We start from the raw sequence: 23718 nt of genomic DNA, 5'->3' as shown, positions 1-23718 counted from the left end.
CTGGGTTAAGTCCGCCCTACATTAACGTTTATCCAGCAGCCATCTCCAGGCTCCAAAAACAGGAACACACTCTTCTCTGAAACTCATAAAATATTTTATGAAAGGCTTATTTAGAAAATTCCCCTCAATAAGTAAACATTCATATCCTTCACGGTAAATCAGGTTTTATAGGTTGCCAATTAGAGCTCTGCTTACAGCGACATACATGCCAATAGACCCTATTGAGGGGGCAGAGTCCCGATTTTTGAAGCAAAAAATTGCGTCATACTGGCAGTCTCCCGCCTGGAATTGCCTCTCCTTCAACAGAAGACAATAGGGAGGTAAGTTCGCCCGTTTATTTTTTTTAGATTTTCCCACTCTTCTCTTTAAAAATGTTGGCCTGTATGTGGCGGTATAAGGACTGTCATAATGATAGAACACCCCTTTACCGTTAGCTCACCAAAGCCAGGCGCATAGATGAGCTCCACGCTTACTTTGTCCATTAAGTAACTGTTTGTTTGTGTTCTTCGAAAATATCGATATTATCTATATATTTATCTGTTATGCTCAGATTCCTACAGACTTTTACTAAAACCGGTCTGTGAGGTTACCATCATTCCTCGACATGCAGCTGCAGCGCCATCTAGTGGAAGAAAGGAAAACTGCTGCTAGGAGAATTAAAAGCGTTTTCTACCACACACGCAGGGCTCAAAGGGCCTGATTTATGTAAAGATAGCGCCGTTTTAGCGTCATATTTTTGACGCAAAAACGGCGTAAACTTACAAAATATTATATCATGGCCCATATTTATACTATTTAGTGCACATTTTTTTGACGCAAAAGCGGCGCAAACCTACAAAATAAAATTGTATTTTGTAAGTTTGTGCTGCTTTTACGTCAAAAAGCGGCGCAAATGTGGCCCTCAAAAAGTATAAATATGGGCCTATATTTCTAACTTTTCATAAATCAGACCCTAAGTGGACGAGAGCTGAAAAAAGGAGTTGGAAATATGCCTGGAAAATGAGTCGAAATTAGGAGAAAACTTGCAGAATTCTATGAGCCGAATTTAAGAAAAGTGACGCTGCATCAAGTGCAGCAGCACTTTTCTTGCCGCCACCATGTGTGGGCCATATTTAACATATGGCACACCAGGGCGGTAGAACAATAGAGTCAAAATTTGTAATGCTATTGTGGCGCTTTGCTACACTAGCGTTAAAAAGTTTGACGCTACTGAGCAAAGTGCAAGCAGGACTATTGATTTAAATGGGTGTGTCTTTTTAATGCCTGCTCTGAACAGGTGTTAAAAATGACAGAAAAAATGTCGCAAGTCAAATCTTTTAAATTTCACTGTGCCATTTTTTTGGGCCTCCTATCGGGGGAACACTCCCTCTTGCATACATTATGCCTGGTGGAGGCATAATGTGGGGCAAAGGGTTACAAAGTGGAGCAATGCATGCATTCCGCCACTTTGTAAATATGGCACGGGGGAAAGGCCACCTTAGGCCCACCTTAGTGTCAGAAAAATTACACTAAGGTGGCGCTAAAGTGCCAGAAGGGGCTCTTAAATCTGCCCCTATGTGTTAACTCCAATATTATAATTGTATGCGCCATTCTACAGGTTACAACTTGTAACCAGTAAAGATATGGGAATACTACGGCTATCTGTAACACTTTTGACAGGGCACAAGTTCCAAAAAAAGAAGTGAGAGGACTAACCTAGACTAACCTAGTTAGGCAGCATACAAGTGACATCCAGGCGTGTGGCATCACAGTGCATGACATTGCACGAAGCATCACAGTAATTGACATCACCGGAAGTGCCATCACAAGCCATGACATTACAGGAAGTGGCATCACAAGAAGTGACATCAGATCTTAAGACCTCACAAATATGTTTAGCAGGTCTATCATGAGTACTTTTGAGCCCCTTACGAGTATACATGCAAGCCAGGAGACTCACACTTTTGTAAACTACACATAAAACAATGTTTCCTTTTGTCAGCGTAAAGCTTCCTTTACCCAAGAATTGAACAAACTATCTCAACTGACAGTCTACTTCACCAGGCATAATATTCCATATGTACCATATTTCCAAGCAGATGTGATTGCTTTAGCTGTCTGCACTCTCTAGAGGTGAGACCACTCTCCTAAGTGAAGTATTCATACTCATCTTTAACCACCTGCTCTCATTTTAGGAGACTGGGCTCATTTTTCACCAACAGATGATAACCCAAAGCAACATAGAAAGACTTGAAGGAAAGAAAGGAGAAGAGAGATAAGAGAATAATGATGAAGGCAGAAAAGGGGATGAAAAAAGAACCTGCAAGAATAAGTAATTGTATGGTAGTGAAAGAAAAAGGTTATGGCAACCTTGACATTCGTCAAAAGGTGCACAAGAAAAGGTTTGAGGCTCTGTATTTATGTTTTTATAAATTACATACTGCCCCCTAAAATGTGACCTTCACATTTAGCAACATACATCTCTTGTGTTCTTATTATTGGCACAACTATATCTAAACCACACTCATTCACCAGTGCAACCTGACAGCTCACCCTCAAATCAGTACCACCAAAACGCCCACACCAAGTAGTGATCATAAATTTCAAAGTAAGAGGTATTATCTCCACATCAAAGGAAGTGTAAGCTGCACAATATCCAAGGATGAGAAGAACATGGTGACAAAGGCAACTCATAAGAAAAAGGCACATGCAATTCCAGTCCCAATTAGCACTATCAAGAATATATTGGCTTTCAGAAGGAAATTTTACTAGTTTGTATGGAAAAACTACCCAAGTAGGAAGATGTAGGAACAGCGAGAGACACCACAAACTATGGCCAGCAATCAGAATCTTCACTAAACGATGTTTGCTAATAAGAACTGTGCATATCCTAGATATATCACACTGTAGGACGCTACTAAAGAAATGCAAACATGATGATCAAATACGTCAATATGTAAGGCATGTATGAGTGTAGTGAATGGAAGTTTCACAATAGAATACACAGAAATAGTACATTAACAGAATTGTTATGAGGTCATGATAAATGCTAACTAACCAGGTGAGGCACTGGTGTGATGCCGGATACTACTTTCCTTAATGCATCCCCAACTGTCTTCAGCTCTGTCAGGGTGCCCTCTGAAAACAAAATTAATCCTCAGGACACCCTAGGCTACCTTAAATCTCGGATTCCACCCATTAACTAAAGAGCTCCTTTGGCTACCAAGGTTGAGCCCGTCCAGATACACTAGGTATCTGGACAAGGACTCTATGATGAAATATGCCACTTGGAATTCCAGTGGGTGAGAGGCCTTTTAACACCATTGGGTGATCAATTTGAGCTGGTATACAGAGATAGGTGAAGCACTGTAGGAGTTACCTCCTTTTGTTTTTGTATGGTTAGGTGAGTGAACTATCACCTCTCGCTCCCTCCTTCCTATGAATATAGTAATAAGAGTAATCTAGGCCACATATAGGATGCATTTGACACTTGACTTTTTTGTGGCTTTTGCCTGCCAGCCACCCTCTAACCTCATACAACCAGACTTAAAGACAAAACATTGTTCTTTGGTGTGAAATAGGAGAAATAAAGAGATGTCCATTTAGTGGCTGAATTGCACAAAGTGAATGCAAAAAACCCTCTGTATGCCAGGTGGGGGCCATGGTAATGAGATGGCAGTTGCCCTGGTGCATCGCTCTATTGAGAAGAGGGCAGTCGATCTGTGCAATACTGTGATCTGAAAGGGCTGTTTTCCTGTGTGTGCGCTGTCAAAAAACCTGTATTCCAGGAAAGGGACCATGGTGAAGTGAGAGGGCTGTGGCCCTGAAGCAGCGTGCATCTGTGAAGGAGAAGCAAGTCATTACCTGCGGAGGAAGGGCAATGATTCAACTACTGAACAATCTAGAAGGACCCAAGACCTGCCGTCGAATTCAGGAAAACTTACCATGAAGGCGGATGAGAGTGTTGACACCTGCCACCTCTATCGCAGCATCCGGTCTTCAGCTCACTGCTGGACCGCAAATGCCTCCTAGTGCCTTCTAAACCTCCACTCCAGCGAGAGCGGGTAAGATTGAATACTGGGCCACCAATACTGGGCTTGCTCTGACTGACATGTAACACACTGCGGAGGCACTTTGACTTTCTCAATACCATCATAGAACTACTAAGACTGGAAGTCACTAGCGGGGCCTAACTGGAATGTCACCTGACATAAACAAGGCGTAACCTTGATCCTCTTACAGAGAAGTGGAACTCCAGACCCGATCCAAGAATAGCTAGTGTGCCTGACTTAAGACTGTGTATATTAGTTGTACACAAAAGAAATGGATGGATGAACGGGAATGCCAATGCACCACCAAAGTAATGCTACCTGATACACAGCAATGCAAGACACAAAAAATATCCTATGAGCCTATTTCTTCTTTGTATTTGTGCTGCAGAACACAGCACACATAGAAAGAGGAAATAACGAGGAGGAATAAAGATATTTCTCCTTGTTTCGCCAGCCTCAGGTAGACTCACCAGTTTAGCGCAAACCTAAGTTTACAAGTCTCAGTAAATATGGGTTTGCGTCAGAATACATGAGTGGATGCACAGGAACGCCCCGGCACCACCTATGTCATGCCTACCTGAAGTAAGGTAATATAAGGCAAGGCAATGCCTAACGTTCATTTTTTTTGTTTTTACAAAGCCACACAAATGGGATTTATTTGGCACTGTATATTCCAAAATAGATTTTGCTTCAGTGTTGTGTCAGAGAAGTGACACAACTCGGCACAATATCTGGGCCTCACCTTATACATTAAGGGGATTATTTATGTCTGGCGTTGCGTTGCTCTTGCACCACGCAACGTGGTGCATGCACAATGCAACCTCAGAGCGCGATTTATCAAGCCACACAAGACCACCTTGGGTGGCCCTGAGTGGCTTTATAAATCTAGAGTAACGCAACGCAGCACAAATTGATGCATTGCATTACTCTTCCCCAGGGAAGCATTCCAGGGTGGTGCATGGGTGTTCCCACACAACTCCTATGGATTTTAACACTTTCCCAGATTTACCAGAAGCGGTAGATCTGGGAATGTGCCAAATGCTACCCCATCCAAGGTGAGGTGTAACGAGGAGGAATACCTTTATTTTTCCTCATCATTTTGCAGCACACATAGAAAGAGGAAAATGCTTCAGGGGATTGTTATTGTATAGGAAGGGGGTACACAAAACAATCCTTTTTACAAACCAGGCACCCTTGCACTATGGTACAATGGTGATTGTATTGGTACTAAGCAGCCAAAACAGTGCCAGCACAGGGACAAAGGCAGGAATGCGCCGTATTTTTTAAAATATGACACATTCCTGCTCTTTCCCTGTCACGCACTGCAGTGCAGCAAGGTGACTTGCTGCGCTGCTTGACTTTGCCATAAATATTGCCCATATTTTTGTAAAGATCTGCTGCAAACTGAAAATAAATCTGTTCTGCTTAATTAGTTACAAAGCCTGAATTTTAAAATATCTCATGAGTTTAAGGCACCTGCTGCAGAGATCTGCGTTTTCCCAGTCAATCTGAGTGAATAATAATGGTAAGATAACTCTGAAGGTTTATGCACTTGCTGGAAAGACCTGCGTTTTGTCTAGCCCCAGTTTTGACTCAAAGTTGCATAGAGGGTTCAAGTGTCTCCTGCAAAGCACATCAAGTAGCATGCAGATGACAGGTTTTATTTTATGTAGCTAGGTAAATGGGTTACTGCTTGGAACACTGAGGCCCATATTTATACTTTTATTTTAGCGCCGCATTTGCACCGCTTTTTAACGTCAATACAGCGCAAACTTACAAAATACAATTGTATTTTGCAAGTTTGCTCCGCTTTTGCATCAAAAGATGACACAAATGTGGCGCTAAAAAGTATAAATATGGGCCTGAGATTACTTGCAGTTGCATTGTAATCCTTCTGATATAGCACAGTGAGCTATGAAGGATGATATGTGACTTCTACACATTGTAACTCCCACTGTTTTATGCAACATATCCTGTACATTGATTTACAGACTTACATAATTTATTGTATGTAATGTGTGCATGTAATGTAAAGTGCTCTGACATCCTGCATTGGTGTGAGTAGCACTATAATAGTCATATTTTAAATTGTTATTTCACACCCTAATCAGAGGTAGTAAGTGCTATTTAAATGTAATTTATTTGGTGTAAATGTTGGGAAAACCAACTCGTCTGACATTCTTGCAGTGCATGCATATCTTGTATACAGGGACTGAACAAACTAAATAGTATGCCTTTCTTAAGCATGTGTGAAATGCTAACAAGGTGTATATCTTTGTTTCCCCTCCACCGCATCTGCATCTAGGTGTGAGGCTCCAGACCACCTCCTAGCCAGAAGACTCGAACAAAAGGCATGACAACACCTCAGATTCACTTTTTGTTCTGGGTCCAGCTGGAGTCTGAAATGCGAAAGCCCCCTCGCTGCATGCACATTGATACGGATCGAAAGTAAACAATGCGCAGGTGCTTCTGAATGTGTCTTGGGGGGTCATTATGTTTTTGGCAGGATGCCCCGCCGCCAACAGTGCCGGTGGTCAATGGAAGACCGCCAGTGATGGCAGGCGGCATCCCGCAAAATAATGACTCATAGTGCCTCACCACCATTGATGGCGGTGAGAACCGCCATGCGCCATGCTGGCGGTCGGTGGCGGGGTTGGATGCTGCTCCACCCTCACTGCCACATCAATCCATACACCGCTACGCCTATAATGAAACAGTTATAGGCGTGGCGGTGTATGGAGAGGCAGCAAAGGTGGCGCAGCAGTATCCAGGGAGCCTGTTCCCTCCCGGGGCAGCGCAACGGAAGAGGTAAGTGCTGTCCGAGAGGGAAGGGGGAGGGAGGTGTGAGTGTGTGAGTGCATGGGGGTGTGCATGAGTGTGTGTGGGGAGGATGTGTGTCTGAGTGCATGTATGCATGTGTGCATGTACGTGAATGGGTGCATGTGGATGTGGGGGGTTGGGGTTTTGGGGGACCTGTATGTAGGAGTGGGGGATGGTGAGGATTGGGGAGGGGGGACCTAAATGGGGTTTTGGGGGTGGAGGATTGTGGGGGTTGGACGGTCAGTTTTCAGGGTTTGGGGGGTGGGGGTGGGGGCGGTTCTGAGGGCTTGGGGGGTGGTAAGGGATAGTGGAAAGGGGGGAGGGGCCTGGCATGTCACATACAGGTGACAGGAATGATTATTCCTGTGACCCGAATGCTTTTCGCTAGGGATTACATGGCGGGGTAACTGGCCAGGGAATCCCTGGTGGAAATGGGATCATAATCCCACTGCCTGTCCGGCCTCCACTGCCAGGTCAAATATGCTCACAGTCGGTCTGGCGGGCGAATCTGGCCTGGCACTGGGTGGTAGTGAACTGGCTGCTTTGCTGCCAGTTCACTACTGTGTTCAGAATATGGCGGTCTGGACCGCCATGACGTTGGTGGTAATGACCGCCGGCGTGGCGGTCCAGACCACCATGTTCATAATGACCACCTAGGTGTTTAAAAATGACACTTGGGCAGGTTCTACATATTTTATGGTAGGGCCCAACTTCTTGCCAGTGTGACATTGTCTTCCCGCATGTACCCCCGACTTGTGCCTTGCACTTTGACAATCACGATTAGAAGATCTGTAGTAACCATGAGGACTCCAGGAGTTCACCTGTTAACAGCAGGTCAAGTCTCCATGTGAACTACCAGGGGAAAAATGGTGAATTACCAAGAAAGTCAGGAGGGAATGGTCAATTCCCAGATAACTACTCATTTCTTAGGGGAACTTCAAGATTCCACTTGTAATCCTTGTTAATGCCCACAGATTCCCAAATACCAGTATCCCTGGTATCAGTAGCATTTCTGTCAACGAGGTACCTGGTCCAGGTGCATGTCGCTCCAGTGTTGGATCCAGCCTCGGTGTCATAATGTGATTTTGGGGTTTTGCACCAAGAAGTTGATCTAGTTCTTCCACCAGTCATCTTCTCTTACAGTCCCAGTCAGTCAAGACTTACCTGCCTCTCCCTCTTGTGGCCTAGCCTCCCTCGTGGTCAATGCAAGAGGTTGTTGAGAGGGAGGAAGCCAAAGGCTTGGCAAGTGAGAAGCACAATTTCATGAGGGTGTAAAAGGACTACATCCTGTAGTACATGGGTGTGAGCTCTATTTTCCTGAAGCGCAGGAATCACAAGGAAGGAAACAGGAACCAAAAATCATCTCTACTTGACCGCAAGGTGAGACTTTGTTAATAGGTTCTTGCAACACCAGAGCTACATTGAACCTAGAAACCCAGGAGAAAGTGACACCACAAAAGGTCGGCTATGTCTACGCTGGCCCCCCCCCCACTAATCCCAAGTTGGTATGTCCCAAGCATGACTTCCGCTGGAATAAAAAAAACATAAAGAGATCCCGCCTGTTCTGGCAGTGGGGAGTTGAAGCTGTAAGTACCTGTGTGCCTCTCATTATTGCATGCAACGCCGCATCCGTAGACCTCAACAAGCACATACAACACAGCTCCTGGAGGGATTTGAGCTAAACTAGGAACACCTAAACATTGCCAAACTCAGGGCAGTTCAGCATCACAACTGATATCAGCTGCCCATTTCCTTGGAGTTCTTTGCTTCAATGTTCCCCTTTGAAGCCCCTCCTGTCTCTGTAAAATGCTCTAATTGGCTGATCCTACCAACACCTCAGACCCATCAGATAACAAACAACTGACTGTCATGTTGATTCAGTGTGAAGCTTTTACTTCATGCTCTGGTGCAATCGTTAGTTACTGAGCTGCTCTTCTGTGAGTAACTGCTGCCTACTACTCGTATTCCAGGGCTTTAAACATAATTTTAGCTTCTATTGCATGTCTCATGTGTTCTAGGAAGGTCTATTTGAGTCTCAAACCTCTAAAGGGTGGTTATGAGTTTTTTTAAAAGCAAGGGGCTTATTTAGAAGGAGCCTGTGCTGCAGTAGCGTCATTGTTTTTGACGCATCAACAGCACATTCTGTGCCTCATAGTGCCTCATATTGTAAATACGATGCATCCATGGCATTGTAACCTGTTTTGCCACAGCGCAATAATTTTTGATGCACAACTGCTGCAATGCAGCAATGCATCAAACCTTGTAAATGAGGCCCCAAATGTTATTGATTTTATTAAGAAAAATACAACTCAACTTACAGCGCATACAATGAATACCCATTGCCCTACCACAGCCCTGTCCACAGTGTGTAAATTAGGATAAACCAGAAAAATCTCACCATTTGCCCTATATCTTTACAAGTTTCCGGGGACAGACTATTGCCTCATAGATAGGTTCTTCTGTTTTTGCACCGTAGTCCATAGCACATTCCCATTCAAAAATAATGGGTGCCTGTCTGGAGTTCCAGTGTTTAGCAATGTCCCACTTGGCTAGCAGGGTACCCAGTCCCACCAGGGTTATGAGGGTTTTAAGTTTTTATTTACAGCAGCAAAACTGCCTAGAACTGTGAAAGAGCTCACAGAGGACCATGCAAGCTCAGAAAGGGAAGAAATCTCCTTGGCGCTTCAGTTCAACATGTGGTTGCATGCCGTGCCTTGATTGGTGCAGGGCCTCTCTGAGGCTAGATCTGTTGCAGTTTTTCTGCGCTCACAGAGACCTGGAGAGTTTTCTTGTATGTTACAAGTAGCATGGAGCACATGTTGCAGAACATTGCACGGCTGTACTTTTTTAATCAAGCAATTGATTCATTCCATGGCAACCATCGGTTCTTGGGTCTGTTGCCTTGCATTGTCCTTTTCTCCTTTCAGATGTCAGGAGGAGTTTGGTGCCCTGCTGATATTAATAACCCCATCTACATCATCAATGAGAATCATCACAAATACTGGAGTCATGTCTCACTTTTCATGTATATTATTCTCTGCTGGGTGGTGCTGAGGAGTTGTTCTTTCCTCAGACAATCTAAAAGGGCACATCCAGTCCTTGACAGCATGGGAGTATTGCACCAAATACTTCTGTTGAGATGTGACCTCCTATAAGACTTCCACATGAATGGCATCTGTGAAAATTGTGACAGCATCAGCACTGTACCAAGCCCACTCCGTCCAACAGCTCTACGTGTGGCCAATCATCATATATAGCCTTATTTTTTGAGGGAACTGGTGACTGTTTGCATCCGTGAGGAAACATGGACTTTTACTGTGTGCTCAGGGCTTTGATGACCAGCTGTGAGGAGCAAGTTCAGATTCCACCGCGAGGTGGCAAGGATCCAATTGATGTGAGTAGGAGAGCAACTTGTACTAAAAATGATGTTATCACAAGTGTTATTTCAGCCTTTTTCTACTTAGGTATGCATTTGTGATGGAGACTTTTATGGTCTAGGTATTTGGAGGTGCAGAGTTCATACTTCTTTCTCATTTTTATGAAACTAAAATTAAACTACAGAAATTGCTTAAGCCAGTATTAACTGAATGCCACTATATATGAAGGGTGAGGGCTTGAATTACAGGCAGTGAAAAGTGCGACAAGTGCTATTGCACCCAAAGCACTGCAACATTGCCACTGGCTCGATTACAAGCCGGCGTCAATGATGTGGGTAGTTTCCCGCTGGCTACGTGGGAAACTACTAATAGGGCCAGCGGGCAGAAAACCAAACTAGCCGTCTTCTGACCCAGTGAGCTTGGAGGGTGGCCTCCACCACTCGCAAAACTCGTAATGAGGCCCTGAGTCTCTATTTTGCATGCCTAAAATTAGTTGAGTCAATGCTTCCTAAACGTGCTAAAATCACTGCAGGTAATAGGATAGAAGTAAATGTATAGAATACAAGAGAAAAATTCCTTTGCAGATTCCACTACAGTTGTAAACTTCCATTTCGACCTGGCCAAATAAACCTTTTGCCAGGCCTAAGACTTCCTTTTCATCACTTATAAGTGACCCCTAATGCAACTTTAAAGACTCATATGACAGCGCATGATATTAGAAAGTACTATACGGGTACTTGAGTCTTACATGTCCTGGCAGTGAAAATCTCCTCAAGTCTTGTTTTATTGTAGCAAGGCTACCTCTTCCATAGACTAACAATAGGTTACAGGTAATAAGTGTTAACTTCACTTTTAGAGCAGATAGAGAAGCACATCTTCCACTCATTTGAATTGTAACTTAAAATTCTCTTTAATGGTAAAGTTGGTGCAAACAGATGCAGAGCCTCACATCGCACCACTATGCAGCACATGATTGCGGCTTCAACGGATCTGACACAGCACGACATAGAGCATTATGTCACGGTGGACAAACAATACCACATCTGGACCAAGGTACAATCCTGACACCAAGGACAAAAGTGGTCCCTTCCCCAACAGGTGCTCCATCACAGCCAGCTTGAACTTGAACTTGTGACTTGTGATCTGACATTGCAGTTGGGGCCTCATGCCCTTTTTGAAGCTATTTTCTTTAATCTTTAAAAACTCTGGTTCTACTGATTTGTATTGCTTTGATGTTGTGGTACTTGGCTCTCTCTGCAGTGTCACCCCCAAACATTTTGCCTTCACTTCTCCTGTTTTCTGAACTCATTTATGCTGAGTTTTAAGACTTTGTGTACATTACAACTGCTAACCATTGCAAACGTGCTTGTGCTCACTCCTGTAAACATGGTAAAATTGGATTACACCCAAATGGCACATTTAGTTTACTTAAAAGTCCCTAATAAAGTGATACTACTTGTACCCCGGGTCTGTAAATTAAAAGCTTCTAATGAGCCTGCAGCACTGATTGTGCCACCCATGTATGTAGTCCTTTAAAGTATGTCTAACGCCTGCCATTGCAGCTTGTGTGCAGTTTTAAAATGCCATTTTGACCTAGCAAAATAAACCTTTTTTTCTGGCCCTAACCTTCCTTTTCAATATATATGTCACACCTCCACTCCATTGTGGTCGACCTGAACTAGGGTAGGCTCTAAACAGCAACAGGGCAGAGTGCAGTGCATTTAAAAAGTTGGACATGCACTTTTAAGTTTTACATGTCCTGCTAGTGAAAACCTGCTAATTGAATTTTTCACTACTGTGAGGCCTAACTCTTTTATAGGATAGCATTGGGTTACCTTATTACATTTAATAATTGCTAACTTTTGATTGGGAGCAAGTAGAAATGTTCTATTTGGACTCAATTACGTTGTAATTTTAAATTCTCTTTAATGGTAAAGTCAGATTTTAGATTACAATTTTAAAAGTACAACTTTTATAAAGTTGCCATTTTTCTGCCCTAAAGTTGGTGAGGCCTTTTAGGAGTTTATACATGCATGGGCCTGTTCTCCCCATCAAGCATATAATGGGACAGGCAGAGAACAATAGAACCTTTGTATAGTAGGGAGAGGGCCTTCATGTTTGAATGGGAGTAGCAGAACCGTTCCCTGTCCCACTAGCATTTCAAAGGAGCTGCCTCAGGACACAGACCAAGAACTTGACATGAAGCTCTTGTCATCCCAGACAACTTGGAAGGGAGGACAGGGAGGAAGGAAATTCCAGAACCACATGTGATGTTTTGGGTGACTCCAGAAGTTTCTACCACTTCAAAGCTGGCACTAGGTATACATAGTGGACCCTTAGACCCACACTTCAGTACACTCTTGGACCTTCGGAAGAGTGCAGAAGGACGGCCTTGTACTCCGGAGGACTGCCCTGCTGCTTAAGGCCTTCCTTGTTTCTCAGAGGACTGCCCGGCTGCTTGAGGCCTGCCTTGCTCCTTGAAGGCGACAGGACGATCTCCTTGAACCCAGGGCTACCACAGTGACTCCAAGGGTCAGTTGGCGGACCTCCTGTTCTGAGCTGCAGGGACACAACAAGCTCCAGAGGACTCCCTGCACCTGCCCAGGTGACCTGCTGCAACTTTCCCTGCCTGACCTCCACCTGGCCTCTCTGAACTTGCGACTGCATGAGCCCTGGTAGCCTCTGCTAGTAAGAGTTCCTGAACTTCAAGAGGGGCTTCCCCAGGTCATGGACCTTTGGTTGGCATCAGCTGACCTTCTCCTGTGAAATCCTGATGTTGAGCATTGGACTTTGAGAAGGTAACTTTTTTCTGCAGGACTAACCTGATCCCTGTTCTCAGCCCACACTACATCGTGGTCGACTTGAACTTGTGATTTTGTCCTGGTCCAGCGCAACCACATAACCTCAACGCCTTAACGCTTTCAGATTCTTTGCACCATTTTTACCTAAACTTTTAAAATGGCATATCTCTGGTTCTACCAATTGGATTTTTGTTGTTTTAGTCTCAATTTATGTATTAAATTTTTTCTAAACTGGTGTGGGATTTTTCTTGTATTGTGTTTTCACTTTATTGGTGGTTGCATGCTGCATAAATACTTAGGCCCATATTTATACTTTTTTAGCACCGCATTTGCGTAGTTTTTTTACGCAAAATCAGCGCAAACTTACAATATGCCATTGTATTTGTCACTGGTGGTACCGACTCGCAATTTGGGAATGAGCATCGCAGGAGGCAGTTTGCATGGCGCAAACTGCGTTTTTCGCAGTTTGCGCCATGCAAATGGCTTGCTACATCTGGCCCTTGATGTAGTCCACATGAAGACATACATTCTACAATATATGAGGGTCCAGATTGCAAAGCACCCACATGAGGGTGCACCGCCGTGCAGCACACAAAGTTTCTGCGCTGCCTGACAGAGAGAGCAGGAAAGCACCATAGTTACAGAGATATGGCACTATCCTGCTCTGTCCTTAGTGTTGGCACAGAATTATGCAGTCGAGCACCATACGTACTCCTTTGCTCCATAGTGCAAAGGAGTCTGCGTGAGTTTAGAATAGGTCGGCTACCTGAAAGACATGTAAAAACCACACAATGCTTCAGAACACTGCAAAGCGCATTGATTTTAACACCCTTTAATGTTTTTAAAGCTCCAAGACTAATGGCAATATTTATTAGTTTAAATTGCTATTGTGAAGACTGACTGTCACATGGCGATATCTGTGCAAGTATGCAAAAAAAGTGGAAGTTTAAGATACACCACCTTTGAATGATAACGTAGCCCAAAGATATAGGCCAACCAAGTGACTTAGCTGAGTGACTAGGATTTTAGGCAGTCATAGGCAGGGCCACTGGAATTATGTAATTATGCAAATTTGTTCACAAAATTATAGATATGCCACATTTGCCACATATTCTACCATCTGCTGCATAATCTGCAATTTTTAACATAAAAAGTGTTTCTAGTTCAAACAGATCAAAAGTTAATGAAAAGGTGGAAATGTGGGTTTACGCACAGTGGAAACTTTTTGTTAAGGTTAACTGGTCTTCTTTCAGTTGCTTTTTGTATTTGGTTGTTAATCTGGCAAATATTGAGGTGAAATATTGGCCCAGACACTTTTACCATGAGTAAAAAGTACAAAATAATGTAGTAATAGTGTCAAATGTGCCGCGTTATGCTGTATAAATTGGCTTTTATTGCCACATAATTTAGTGAACCGATCCACATAGTTTGGTACTCTCCTACCATATAACTAAAGTGGTCCTGCTCATATGTTGCTTACTGTATAGAACTAAAACACTATAACTATTAGACAGCAGGGGGCAGCACTGTTTAATTTTGAACCTGATAGGTGGCAAGACCAAGATGATGGACGGGTTGGACGAGGTGAGCTCTGCGTTGGCCCCTGTCAAAATCCTACTAAATCCTTGCCTTCGCCATACTTAGATGACCACCAGTTGGTGCTGGTCCAGCTGGGGTGTTTGAACCTGATCGCCCGAGGAGTCGCCAAGTGGTGGGATCCTGGCATCGGCAACAGTGGCACAGGTGCAGCTCACAGGAGGGAAAAGAGGCGGCGTGGCACGTCTTGGGGAGGTTGGGGGGTCTCCCCAAAAAATTTAAAATACATAAATAAAACGTACCTTTTTCCCGTGTCATGCTGCTCCATCCACTCTGCTGTACTCCGTCTCGCTCCAGGCATAGGTTCCCAGCCTGCCCTGCGGCGAATCCTGAGGCTGCTCAGAGCAGCGTTAGGATTGGCTGGGAGTGCCTAGCCAGGGCGTTCCCAGGCAGACTGGGAGCCTCTGCCTGGTCTCTCGAACCCGGCAATGCAGTGCCGGGTTGCAGAAACCCTAATGTGCATGTATGTCTGGCCGGCCCGAGACAGCCAGCCAAATATACATGCACATTGAGGGGGAGTTCTGTGCACTTCCTCTCTGTCCCTGTCACTCCTGTGGCCCGCCCACTTTTATAGTAAAAAGATAATAAACAGAGTTTACTATCTTTTTACTATAAGAGTTTTGCTGCTCCTGCTGCTAACGGGGCGGGGGCAACGCTCCTCCGTCCTAGCGGAGGAGCTGCTCCTGCAGTGGCGGTAGTGCCCGGGGCTGAGTGGAACATGCCTGACCAGGTCCTCACTCCTGCTGCAACCCAGGATCCTGTTGAAGATCTTCAGAATGAGGTGTTTGCTGTGGGTGAGATACTGGGCATGTGCGGCGCACCACTGCGGCATGCTGAGAGGATGGCTGTGGCTGTGAGCAAGGAAGAAGCCCGGCATGGAACGAGGTAGTCCACATGACAGTGGGTCAGAGGGCTGAGGCCCCTGGGAGTGCTGCCTGCCTCTGACCCCCAGTCTGGGGTGACTCTCTGTCCCTGCAAGAATGATGGTGACCCCTGCGATAAAGGATAGGTGGCGCCCACAGAGAAGAAGGTAAGGCTTGGTAACTAGGACAGCGCAGGAAGTGAAAAGCAGCCACCAGAGAGTATTTCGGGCACTGGTGCCCACTTAAGTGTGTGACTGTTTGTGTGCACCCTGGCTAGGGTCCTACCCCCGGGGAGTTGCCCTCTCACCGTGGAATAGATGGCAACAACTGTTGAGGTGCTCTGAAGCTGGGGTGACCCCATAGCTGCAGGGGCTGCCATGGATGCGCTATTACTGAACCCATATTGGAAGGGAGGAGGAGAGGTGAGGTTGGGGCAGGAGATTCGCTGGTTAGGTCATGCCACAGAACATGGCTTCCCCACGACAGCTGGGGATTGCACCCAAGGAGAGGGGCTAGTATTGCTACTGTTGACAACTCCAGAGGGGAGACCTCCCCCTCTCACGAGAGGTGGTTAACGAGTTATGAATGTAAGGGCCCCAGTTGTGGGTTGGCTTGAAGACCCCGGTTCCTCGCCCCGCCCTCCTGAAATGACTCCTGAGTGATGGTGCATCCCTGTTGAAGTGGGGCTCTGCAGTTGGCAACTTGAGCCCTGAGTTGATGGTGACTGTGTCAGGTTGGGATCTGGGAAGTGTTGACTAGCATGCAAGGCACCCTCTGTAGACATGGCTAAAGACAAGGACCCCAAACCCCCTCACCAGGGAAGTCTTGACCGTTACACAAAAGTGCTGACAACACTGCTAGTGGCAGCCCCACAGCCCAAGCCGGATGATGCTGCTTTGCTATAGGCGATTTAATCCTCCCAGGAAGTCTTGGAAGGAAAAGTGAGTGAAGTGTGCCCGGAGGTCTCCTTACTGAAGCAAAATCTGCGTAATATGGCAGAAAGAGTCACCACGGCCAAAACACAAATCTCAGAGCTGGAGATATGGTTGGGGAACTACGCAAGGAGTTAACAAACATCAAGGCCAACAATAAAGATGTGATGTGGAGACTGGAGGATGTAGGAAATCGGGCCCGCCGGAACAATTTACGGTTTGTTGGGTTCCTGGAGGGGGTGGAGGGCCCGATACAGCAAAGTTCCTTGCTAGGTTCTCTCAGACATCCTTCCCCAAGACAAGTTCTCCTCTTGCTTCATAAGAAAAAGGATGCATAGGGCCCTGGGAGGCAGGCTCCCACTGGGGGCCCCCCCAAGAACGGTGATTGCTAGATTCCTCAGTTATCAGAATTGCGACATGATTCTCATTGAAGTGCATAAGTTACAGGCTGTACAATATGAGAATTCCAAAATCCTGGCTTTGCCGGACTCCTCCAGAGAAGTCCAAAGATAGTGCAGCACCTTTGACTCCATAAAGGTCTGGTTGAGGGGACTCAAGCTACAATATATGCTCATGTTCCCGGCTTAACGGAAAACTTGTTTCAGGGGAAATCATTTTTCTTCCTGACACTGGAGAAAGCTTGGACTTGTCTAGAGGAGCACCCCAATTTTTCTGGTGCGTGGTTTACAGGAGTCCAATACATGTACTTGCACAGAAGAGGGCACTTGGCCAAAAGATCAGTGGAGGCCCAGAAAGAGAGGACGGGAGAAACAACGTGGGAAAGGCAACACCCCATGGGAGGGCACCGGGAGATCTCTTCGGACTCAGATGATCACCGTATAACAGAAGTTAATGTTAAAAAGAGTAAGACAGATATTATTGAAGAGAACGTCACACAAGAACTCACTGGTGAGGAACACAAGACAGGTTCGGAGTCTCTGCATCCTCTGGTGGTGGCTATAGATGGCCTTAAGGGGGTTTCTGTGGTGGCCCCCCGGATGATTTGGACTCAGTGTTACCAGATGTGGAATAGTGGAAGAAATTCGCAAAAGACTACATGGGGCCGGCCACAAGTGTCCTTAAGTTTTCCACACTCCCCATAGATAGTAGGCAGCAAGAGTTTAAACTGATACTAACTTTTTTCTTTCTTTCCTCTTTTAACTTTTGTCTCCTTTTACTTTTTCTGCCATAGAGTATGGAAGGATGTGAGAGCTGTGGTTTTGGGTTGATGTTCAGGTATTTTTGGTGTTGAATTAAGTATTGGGGGGTGGTTACCGATCTCTCTAACCACTTGATGAGTACTGTAAGTTGTGTTATGGAGTCCCATACTCAAGGGAGTTCTGGGGGGCTGAGGTGGGAAGACGGGGATGTATTATAGGAATTATTGTGATTCTGGGATATCTACGGGAGGACATAGACATATCAGTCAGGGAACAGTCTGGCTTTCCATGCTAGGCACAAAAACATACATTTGATAGAAACATGGCACCTCCACAAGCCTTAATCCATCAAAGCCTAGACCGCAACACAAGAGCGGATGTCCCCCTCATTCGATTAGAGTCACGGGAGTCCTCTCCTTGAACATAGGGGATAAGGTGGAAAGAGGAATGGTGGCCCAATATATTTAAATGATACAGCTAGATATGGTGCTTCTACAGGAGACACATCTGAAAGGGAAACATTGCAAATTCTTGGAAAGAGGTGCTTATACTGTCCTGGCCCATGCTGGCTATACTTCTGGGTCACGTGTGTTAGCAATATTGATTATACAAAAACTCTTGTCAGGTAGTAAAGCGATGGATAGACCTGTTGGGCAGATATGTGGGAGTCCTTGGACTCTGTGCACGGACTATTATCACCCTAGTCAGTGCATATGCCCCCCTAGGCTACAGGCACCTATGAGGTCAAAGGTTTCTGACATATTACTGGAGGTAAGTTCCTCTCTACACCTTATAGGTGGTGATTTTAATGATGTGCAGTTTACGAAACTCAACAGAACCGTGTCACCCACATAACACCTCTTACACAGTTTGTGCACACTATGGCCCTATCGGATCTCTGGAGACAAGCACACCCCAAAGAACGGTGTTACCCATACTTTTTCTATCGACTTTATATTTTCGCCCCAGCTGTAGAAATATGAGTTATTCAGTGGGCTGGGTATCTAACTCGAGGGCTTTCTGACCACCCCCCTCTTTTAGTAAAATTGGCAGGACAGGAACAAGACTAAAAATGGTTGGAAATTGAATGTGTGGGATCAAGAGGTGGCTACAGGTTTGTGTGTGTTTACCAAACTACATTTTAAAGAGACTGAAGCTTCGGTCACATCCGCAGTGACCCTCTGGGAGGCCTACAAGGTTGTCCTATGAGCTAGGGCCCAGGAATTTAATTTGTCAAAAACGGAGAAGGGAAGTGGATGAACTGGAGCAGCTGGAAAGTAGGCTCCTAGAACTGGAAGGAGATGTGACTGTGGCCTGGACTCCCCATTGCTTAGGCAGCTAGACGTTTTGAGAGCAGAATACTAGGAACGGTCCCAAGAGGGTGTGAAGAAACAAATACTGGCCACACTGCACTGACTGTATGATACAGGTGAAAAGGCCGGAAAACTATTAGCCTGTTTGGGTAGAAGGGAGGTTTAAGCCAGATGGGTGCACAGGGTGATAGGCCCTGGAGAGAGAGGGCAGATATGGATGAGCCTATTCCAGTGGCCTTTCCGCTACTATGCATGGTTTTATGGTGCCCAACCCTAGGAGATGCCTCTCAAATAGCTCGCTATTTGGCATCAGTCAAGACCTCTGTACTTGATGCAGAGGCACGGGAGGAACTAGAGGCAAAGATTATACTGGAGGACACCCAGGCATAATAGCAAACTTGAAAACAAACACAACTCCAAGCCCTAATGGACTCCTTGCAGTGTTTTTTAAGAGATCTAGGACACTGCTTAGTCCTGACTTGCTGAATATGTTTCTAGAGGAAGATCAGCAAGGTATCTTCCCATGGATCTACGTAGGGCAGTTAAAGTGGTCAAACATAAAGACGGCAATCCACAAAAACCATTGTGACTTATACCAACCGTATCTTTACTTAATATTGATATAAAATCCTGGAAACGGTGTTGGCTCACAGACTCATAAAGGTTATTTTCCCAGTTTATCCACAGAGTTTATTCGGGCTTTATGCCTGGTAGATCCACGAGATATAATCTTAGGAGGGCACATAAATAGTTAAATAAATTTGACAGCCGATCGGAGGCTCATGTCTTTCCTGCAACAGATGCGGAGAAGGCATTCAATGCAGTTCATTGGCCCTTCCTGGAACAAACTTTACAGAAGTTTGGCTTCGACCCACATTACCGGCAATGGGTGAGATTGCTTTATCAGTCCCCGTTGTAGCAGTTCAAGTGAATCGGAGGGTCTCATCGGACATCCACATCGGCAGGAAACGAAATAGGGGTGCCCCCATGTTTCCCTTCTCCTTGCCCCTTCAAAAGAGTCATTTGCCTGCATAGTATGGGATCACCCTGGGATGAGGGGCTTTCAGGCATGGACCTGGATGGTGCTGAAGAGAAAATATCTCTAAATGTCGACAATGTCCTGCTACACATCGAATCCATCCACAATCCTTCCCCTAGTATTCACTTATACAAAAAATACAGGTTATTCGGGATATAGGGTAAACTTGGGTAAATCTATACTCTGCCTTCCTGGGGGGATTAATCCATTCCTTCTCCCCCACCTCCAGACTTGAGATATCTACAACTGTCTAGTAGGTGCTGCCTAAAAGGGAGGCTGAGTATGCTTTGACAGGTTTCAAAGTCATGATTGGTGGCCAACTCATATGCCAGCAGCAAGCTTTAATTCTCTAATCCTATGTAGGAAAGCTGTTTTGAGTTTATTGGTTTCAAACAAACCAAGTTTTATCATAGACTATGCTTTAATGCGTCTTTTTCGGAGATCTGTGTATCCAGCACGTTTTACTGTACAAAACTGGTAAAATAGCTGCTCATTAAGTAATGCTGTGATGCAGAAATCTGTGTGTAATCTTCTGGTCTCAGGTTTGAATCATCATAGATTGTTAATTTGCCTGCTGCACTGCACATAATCTGCAGGTCATAGTTTATTAACTTTTAGTACATCTAGGAGGATAAGTAAATATTTGTTGCAGAGATCCTTGTGTAACTTGCAGGTCACAAAATCCAGTCCTTGTGATGCAACCTCAAAATGCATATGTTTGAATTCCTGCTGGTATTATGTCAATATTTCAGTTTTCTAAAGCTGATAAAATTATGCCATTGAGTTCAGGAGTATTTAATGTAACCCTTAACACTCCTGTTTTTGTCTAATTTCATTAAGCAAAGAAATAGCACTGTGTGTGATGTGGATGAGTAGCAGGCTCCCGCTCTTGGTTTTCCCAGAATAAGTCAACCTGAGTCCTTCTAGTGTTGTGAGGTTATTTTAGCATCATTCTATGGGCAAGTTATTTTAGCTATCAACCTGCAGCATGTGCACTTTGGCCTAGAAAATAATTCATTTTATTATTTTAGCAGAAGCTTAATATTGCAGTGATGTTTTTATTCTTTTATCTGTTGTTTGCTCTTCTTAGAAATTGTTTTAATTTCTTAGCATAAAATCTTCACTCTGCGCCTACTCAAGGCTGTACACTATAATTTTGTCGGTACAAACCAGGTCATCACATTCCCTGTTGTTTCATGGGAACATATATATTTTTAAGTTAGGGCAGTATTCTCAGAGCATCAGATGTTTTATTATAATACACCTCTCTGCCCCCTATACTTTAGAGGGAAATTCCAGCCAGAAGTTGTCACCGCATGTTGTTCCCTTCATTTTAGCTGTCTGCTGAGGCTAGTGTCTTTTCTGCCTACATGGGAGAAGACTCTCAGTAGACCAACAGCCCTCTTCTATACTACCATGTTCAGGAATGGGAGATTGTGTCTTCCCAAGGGTCCTGCAGGGTAGATTAGGGCTAACACTGCTGTGCTCTCATATAGGCCCTAAGTGGTGTAGGTAGCAAATCTGACACATAGCATTGTGACACCGTGGTGGGACTTTTCTTATGTTTCACTTTCTTTGTCAGCGCACTGCTATTATTGTGTTTCATTATACTTATTATTATAGTAAATCCCTTTTTATCCAGGGTGCAACTGATTTAAAAAAAATCCATTGAACCAAGTACTGCTTCTGTTTGTCTTTGCATGCGTGAGACAAATGCAACTAAGAGAGAAAAGATCTGTTCCACCACGATTTTCCTGAAAAATCAGAATCTTATGCACACGGCTGCCACAAATCACCTCTACCTTTGAGTACTAGGGAGGTACTGCTAGCTGGCCAGATGGGTTAGGCCGACAGTTGTCACACTGTGTGGAATTGTACTCAGTTCCCCACAGTCCTGTGGTGCTGCCGCCCGAATCCAGCAGTCTCATTGTTATAATGAGAGCCAACACAACACTAGGGGGGTCATTCTGACCTCGGCAGTAAAAGGCGCTTACCACCAGTCAGAAGACCGCCATAACACCGCCGCGGTCGCGGTAAACCGCCACGGTCATTCTGACCCGCAACTGGCAAACCGCCAAAAACCCGACATCAACAAAAGTCCGCCACAGCAACGGCCAGCGCAAAACTGGCGATGACCAAACCTCCACCGTCACGCCAACAGAAATACGCCCATGCCATTCCGACCCACAAATCCCCGCAGCGGTCTTTCAACCGCGGTATTCCATTGGCGGTACACACCGCCGCGGTCAAAATACACACACCTTTACAAAACACTACCACATTGGACAATTCAAAATACATACACCTGAGACACATACACACACCACTCCCACACACCCAATTAAATATAAAACACACACCCACATCACCCACAAAACAAACCCTTACGACCACAATTGCGACTGAAGGACAGAGAGAGACAGCACAGCATAGAGTAGACCATCACACAGAGGCAAATCGCAACATCACCCACACAATTTCCACGCACAAAACACAATACACCACCACACTCACCACACTCTACAACACATACACCACCCCTCACCTCATCCACACCACCCCATGGCACCCCAAAGACACCCCAGGTTCTCTGACGCTGAACTCAGGGTCATGGTGGAGGAAATAATTCGTGTAGAGCCCCAGCTCTTCGGGGCACAGGTGCAGCACACCACCATTGCCAGGAAGATGGAGCTATGGAGCAGAATAGTGGACAGGGTCAACGCTGTGGGACAGCATCCACACAATCGGGACGACATCAGGAAACGGTGGAACGACCTACGGGGGAAGGTGCGTTCCATGGTATCAAGGCACAACATCGCGGTACAGCGGACTGGCGGCGGACCCCCACCTACTCCCCCAGAATTCACAGCATGGGAGGAGGAAGTCTTGCACATCCTGCATCCTGAGGGCCTCGCAGGAGTAGGCGGAGGAATGGACTCTGGTAAGTCAAATCTCCACTACTTCATTCCCCCCACCCCACCTGCATGCCAAATCATACCCCCACCCTCACCCCCACCCCCATCACACCAACTCCTTGCAAATGGCTCACCATCACAACCCACCCATCCCAAAACCTAGCCCTGCATGCCTCCCCAAAGCATGGACACCCATCACCAAAGCATGCCCACTGCACATACCCATCTCCCCCACAAGCCACCGTCACAAAAGCCCCCACAAGGGAATGCCAGCACTGGGGTACACGGCCACCCACCCATTACACGAAATGGCACACACAGAAGCAATAACCATACTCTTATACCCCTGCAGGACCCGAACGCCACCACACCGCCAAGGAGGGTCCAGAGTTGTCCATCCCACCCCCAGAAGAGGCCCCCAGTGATGACAGCAGCTCTGTCTCCCTGGACCCAGATGACCAGCCCGGCCCATCGGGGACCTCGGGACAGTCAGTTCCCCACAGACAGCCACAGGCTACAGCAGACCTAACCCCCTCTGGGAACACCAGCACAGCTCCCACCCAGCGGGCCCATGCCTCTGTCTCCAGGACACGTCAATCAGCGGTGTGTCCACCACTACAGGGCACCCAGGTTGACCCACCACCCCAACAACAACAGGGACCTGGGTGCAGTGGTAGTGGGCACACGGTCCACGGGACAGAGGCCCAGGGAAACAGGGGAACTGGGAGGGCTGCTGTGCGACAGGAGGGGGACAGGCCCAGGGAATCGACTCTCCAAGAGGCCCTCTCCTCCATCATGGGAGCATATCACCGCTCCCAGGAGACGATGGCTACGGTACTGGCCAGGTTCCAGGAGATCCAGGTACTGCAGG

This window comes from Pleurodeles waltl, chromosome 11, assembly GCF_031143425.1.
Source record: "Pleurodeles waltl isolate 20211129_DDA chromosome 11, aPleWal1.hap1.20221129, whole genome shotgun sequence".
NCBI lineage: Eukaryota > Metazoa > Chordata > Amphibia > Caudata > Salamandridae > Pleurodeles > Pleurodeles waltl.
The sequence above is the reverse complement of the archived record's forward strand: the minus strand, read 5'-3'. Positions refer to the sequence as shown.